The sequence below is a fragment of the Carassius auratus genome, chromosome 31, assembly GCF_003368295.1.
Source record: "Carassius auratus strain Wakin chromosome 31, ASM336829v1, whole genome shotgun sequence".
Taxonomy (NCBI): Eukaryota; Metazoa; Chordata; class Actinopteri; order Cypriniformes; family Cyprinidae; genus Carassius; species Carassius auratus.
The window spans coordinates 26,451,494-26,457,241 of record NC_039273.1 but is presented as its reverse complement, the minus strand read 5'-3'; the positions used below and the strand labels follow the sequence as shown (position 1 = coordinate 26,457,241).

The window sequence follows — 5,748 nt, the reverse complement described above, 5'->3', positions numbered from 1 at the left end:
ACTGTTACTTGATTAAAATAAACCTGAACTGAAATAAAATAAAATTATTTATATATATATATATATATGTATGCTTTTATTTTACAGAACTTGTATATCTGGGTGAACTTTAAACAAATACTGTAAATACCTCAATCACATCAACCACAAAAAAAAAAACAAAAAAAAAAAAAAACAAAAAAAAAAAACAAATGACCACACTGTACCTGAGCTGAACAATTTAGCTCGTTTTTACTGAAGAGGACTGTGTGTACACAGTATTAATGAGAGCAGGGATTTCCAGAGATGTCAGACACATCGGTGGAGCTCTCATTACTGCAATAGCCTTATAGGGCCGAAAAACAACTCAACACACACTAATAATGCTCACATCTGTGTGGACAAATTGTCTGTTCGAGCCTGTACACCCTCTCTCTCTCTCTCTCTCTCTCTCTCTCTCTCTCTCACACACACACACACACACACACACAAACACACACACTTAATCGAGGCCCAGAAATGGCCAGCTAATCAGCTCATGCACTATTTATGATCCTAAATAAGGAGGGCGACAGAGAGAGATGCAGTGAATAAAACAACACGTCAATCACAGATCTGTTCATACAGCGGGCCGTGTTTCTGTTTGCTCACCATGTACAAAGAAAAACACATCACATGCACACTCACACACACACACACACAAGGCAACTCTGAATCTTCAGCTGCTTCTTTTCAGGGTTTGAAAACAAATCAAAGAGAATTTCAGAGTTGCAGAAAAGGAGTGTAAGTGTACAGTTGAAGTAAAATAAACAGCCTGACAGCCGATGCATGCGTGTGTGTGTGTATTTAACAGTGAAACTTAAAGCACACAAGGTGCAAACTAGCAGAAGGTAAGAATAAAATAGGTAAAAGCGAGCAGATGCTGGTTTCTTTTGAAAGTTCACACAGCGTAAGTGCAGGATTCCCTCGGCCTGCCAGAGTCTTTCATTACCAGAGTTTATTCTGCTTAATTACCCTGATTGGTGCACACTACGTTGTGCTCAGATATCACTGTGAAAGTGCATACATTAATGAGTTCATCGTTAGCACATGTGAAAGTCCATATGTCTTATGACACGTTTAGTCGGAGCTCAGCAGGTAGAAGAAACGCAGCTGAATTTTTCAGCAGTCTCTTAGGAGAATATTCAAAGACGAGGACAGAAGTTAAGAAAACGCCAGTCTGAGCACCATACCATGCTGATTAGTTTCCGTGGGCCCTGAACAAGCTCTCTGTTCTCCTCTGTCAGCCTGAGAGGAGAGGAGAGGAGGAGGAGAGGAGATGAGAGGAGGAGGAGAGGTGGAGGAGAGGAGGAGAGGAGAGGAGAGGAAAGCAGGAGGAGAGGAGAGGAGATAAGAAGGAGGAGGAAAGGAGACAATACAAGAGGGGAAGGAGACAAGAGGAGAGGTGAGAAGATGAGTGGAGAAGAGGAGAGGAGACAAGGGGAGGAGAGGAGGAGAGTAGGAGGAGGAGATGAGAAGAGGAGGAGAGGAGAGGAGAAGAGAAGAAGAAGAGAAGAGAAGAGGAGAGGAGATAAGAAGGAGGAGGAAAGGAGACAAGATGAGAAGAGGAGGAGAGGAGAAGAGGAGAAGAAGAGAAGAGAAGAGGAGAGGAGGAGAGGAGATAAGAAGGAGGAGGAAAGGAGACAAGATGAGAAGAGGAGGAGAGGAGAAGAGGAGAAGAAGAGAAGAGAAGAGGAGAGGAGGAGATTAGGAGGAGGAAGGAAGGAGACAAGACAAGAAGAGGAGGAGGAGAGTAGACGAGGAATAGAGGAGACAAGAGGAAAAGAGGAGGAGAGGAGAGAAGTGGAGAAGAGGAGAGTAGACAAGGGGAGGAGGAGAGGAGCATAGAAGAGGAGGAGTCAAGACGAGAGGAGAAGAGGAGGGGAGGAGAAGAGGAGGAGAAGAGAAGAGGAGGAGAGGAGGAGAATAAAGGAGAGGAGATGAGGAGGAGAGGAGAGGAGGAGGATAGGAGAGGAGAAGAGAAGAGGAGAGGAGGAGATAAGGAGGAGGAGGAAAGGAGACAAGACAAGAAGAGGAGACAAGAGGAGAAGAGGAGGAGAGGAGATGAGTGGAGAAGAGGAGAGGAGAGTAGACAAGGGGAGGAGGAGAGGAGCAGAGAAGAGGATGAGGAGGAGAAAAGAAGAGAAGAGGATGAGGAGAAGAGAAGAGGATGAGAGGAGGAGAGAAGGAGGAAGAGGAGAGGAGACGAGAAGTGGAGGAGACAATAGGAAAGGAGAAGAGGAGGAGAGGAAGAGATAAGAAGGAGGAAAGGAGACAAGACGAGAAGAGGAGGAGACAAGAGGAGAAGAGGAGTAGAGGAGGAGAGGAGATGAGGAATTTAAGAGACAAGAGGAGAAGAGGAGGAGAGGAGACAAGTGGGGAAGAGGAGAGTAGACAAGGGGAGGAGGAGAGTAGCAGAGAAGAGGAGGAGACAAGACGAGAGGAGAAGAGGAGGGGAAGAGAAGAGGATGAGAGGAGGAGAGAAGGAGGAGGAGAGCAGACAAGATGAGAGGAGAACAGGGGGAGAAAAGAAGAGGATGAGAGAAGGAGGAGAGGAGACAAGAAGAGGAGGAGAGAAGGAGAAGGAGGAAAAGAGCCAAGAAATGGAAGAAATAAGAGGAGAAGAGGAGGAGATGAGACAAGTGGAGAAGAGGAGAGTAGACAAGGGGAAGAGGAGAGAAGAAGAGGAGGAGACACGACAAGAGGAGGAGAAGAGAAGAGGATGAGAGGAGAGGAGATGGAGGAGAGGAGATGAAAAGAGGAGGAGAAGAGAAGAGGAGAGAAGGAGGAGGAAGAAAGGAGACAAGACGAGAAGAGGAGACAAGAGGAGAAGATGAGGAGACAAGAGGAGAAGAGGAGGAGAGGAGATGAAGAATTTAAGAGACAAGAGGAGAAGAGGAGGAGAGGAGACAAGTGGGGAAGAGGAGAGTAGACAAGGGGAGGAGGAGAGTATCAGAGAAGAGGAGGAGCCAAGACGAGAGGAGAAGAGGAGGGCAAGAGAAGAGGATGAGAGGAGGAGAGAATGAGGAGGAGAGGAGACAAGACGAGAGGAGAAGAGGGGGAGAAAAGAAGAGGATGAGAGAAGGAGGAGAGGAGACAAAAAGAGGAGGAGAGAAGGAGAAGGAGGAATAGAACCAAGACGAGGAAAGGAGGATACAAGAGGAGGAGAGGAGGAGAGAAGGAGGATGGGAGACAAGAAATGGAGAAAACAAGAAGAGAAGAGGAGGAGATGAGACAAGTGGAGAAGAGGAGAGTAGACAAGGGGAAGAGGAGAGAAGAAGAGGAGGAGACACGACAAGAGGAGGAGAAGAGAAGAGGATGAGAGGAGAAGAGATGGAGGAGAGGAGATGAAAAGAGGAGGAGAAGAGGAGAGAAGAGGAGAGAAGGAGGAGGAGGAAAGGAGACAAGACGAGAAGAGGAGGAGACAAGAGGAGAAGAGGAGGGGAGGATATGAGTGGAGAAGAGAAGAGTAGACAAGGAGAAGATGAGAGGAGAAGAGGAGGAGACAAGAGAAGAGGAGGAGAAGAGAAGAGGATGAGAGGAGAAGAGATGGAGGAGAGGAGATGAAAAGAGGAGGAGAAGAGAAGAGAAGAGGAGAGAAGGAGGAGGAGGAAAGGAGACAAGACGAGAAGAGGAGGAGACAAGAGGAGAAGAGGAGGGGAGGATATGAGTGGAGAAGAGGAGAGTAGACAAGGAGAAGAGGAGAGGAGAAGAGGAGGAGACAAGAGAAGAGGAAGAGAAGATAAGAGGAGGAGAGGAGAAGAGATGGAGGAGAGGAGATGAAAAGAGGTGGAGAAGAGAAGAGGAGAGGAGGAGAGAAGGAGGAGAAGGAAAGGAGAGAAAATGAGAAGAGGAGGAGACAAGAGGAGAAGAGAAGGAAAAGAGATGAGTGGAGAAGAGGAGAGTAGACAAGGGGAGGACGAGAGGAGCAGAGAAGGAGAAGAGGATGAGAGTAGATGAGTGGAGAAGAGGAGGAGAGTAGACAAGGGGAGGAGGAGAGGAGAGGAGGAGGGAAGAGGAGGAGACAAGACGAGAGGAGAATGCGAGGAGAGGAGACAAGATGAGAGGAGGATGGGCAAACAGGAAGATAGTAGATGAGAGGAGGAGGAGAGGCGAACAGGAGGATAGTAGATGAGAGGAGATGAGAAGGAGAGAAGAGGAGAGGAGGAGGACAGAAGACAAGATGAGAGTAGGAGAAGAGAGGAGAGGAGAAAGGGAGGAGAAGGAGAGAAGAGGATAAGAGGAGAGGAGAGGAGAAGAATAGGAAGAGGATGGGAGAGGAGAAGAGAAGAGATGAAGAGGAGGAGGAGGAGAGAAGAAGAGAAGGAGGAGAAGGAGGAGAGGAGAAATTTTGACAAGAAATATTTGACTTCATATTGAAATCTGTGTTGCTTCACTATGACAGTAGTTGATCTAAAAGAAAAATAGACCTAAAAACTAAAAAAATACATGTTAGCTGAAATAAAATTAAATGTATAAATTATTTTTAGCTCATTGCAAATGCAACAATTCTCATTTTATTTAAATCAGTTTTATTAAATGTATTAAAATAACTAGAACTTAAAAAAAAACTTATAAACACAAACTGCCAAAACACAAAAACACAAAAAACTACTAAAATGTAAAATAAAATTAAATAGAATATATAAAAAACTTAACTTATTAAAAAACATTAACAAAACTACAATAGCATCCCAATGATTCAAAAAGTGTGATATGTATTTATTTATTAAATGATGTTTGTTAATTTTATTTTTAGATATCACAATCAAACAAATAATAAATGAATGAATGAATGAATAAATAAATAAATAAATAAATAAATAAATAAATAAATAAATAAATAAATAAATAAATATTTAAAAATAAAATTTAAAACATTTTCTAACACTGAAAGTAAAAATATGTTAACTCAAATAGTGAGAATAAAGAATTCATACCTGAACCAGATCAGGCACTGTAAAAAAAATTACAGAAACTGTCACTCTGGCAGAACTTGTGATTATGATTCGTCTCAGTTTGAAACTGCAGTGGCTGCGATCAGTGAACACTACTCTCACAAACACACAGATCATTACTTATTCATGACTGAGTCAAAAACTGGGTCATTCCCACTTGCTCCACCCCTTCATCCATCCACCCATCTACTGTAACTGTATTCATGCAAATTTGTATGTAAATTTCATTGAATCATGTTTTAAAGTCTTATGTGTCACAGTAAATTAATGAAAAATGCAAAATTCAAAGCTTTGTAAATACAGATTCTAATTTAAATACTAATATTACTGTATGTCTGTGCATATAATTAATATTAATGAACACACAGCAGAACCTGATCAGCGCTCTCTCCCTCTCTTACTCTCTGTCATGAAATGAGAAGTTATGTTTAATGTGTTGCAGATGTTTATATTCATCTGGTATAATAAACAAAATAGCTGCATATTTTTCTGTAATTTAGGTGTTAAGCGAGGAGAACGCGGTGCGGTTTGGTGCCTTAACACACCCTGAAACTTGGCAAATTTTCTTTCAGTGTAATTTGATTAATTTGACACATATGTTTATATCTGGCTTTTCATGTCCAGGCTCGGTCTCAGCGTTTTTGTGAATTATAATTGTTCTTCAGAGGTTAGGTTAACGTCGTAATTAAGACCAATTTGACTTCTACAATAAACAGAAAGCTGAAATTGAGCAGCGAGATGCATGACAGGACCGTGAACCGCTTCGCTCAAA

At 43.0% G+C, this 5,748-nt stretch overlaps 1 pseudogene; it reads left to right on the top strand.

The window, feature by feature from the left end:
- Nucleotides 1-1,431: 1,431 nt before the first annotated feature.
- Nucleotides 1,432-2,950, top strand: LOC113051065 (vicilin-like seed storage protein At2g18540; annotated as a pseudogene).
- The last annotated feature ends 2,798 nt before the right edge of the window (nucleotides 2,951-5,748 follow it).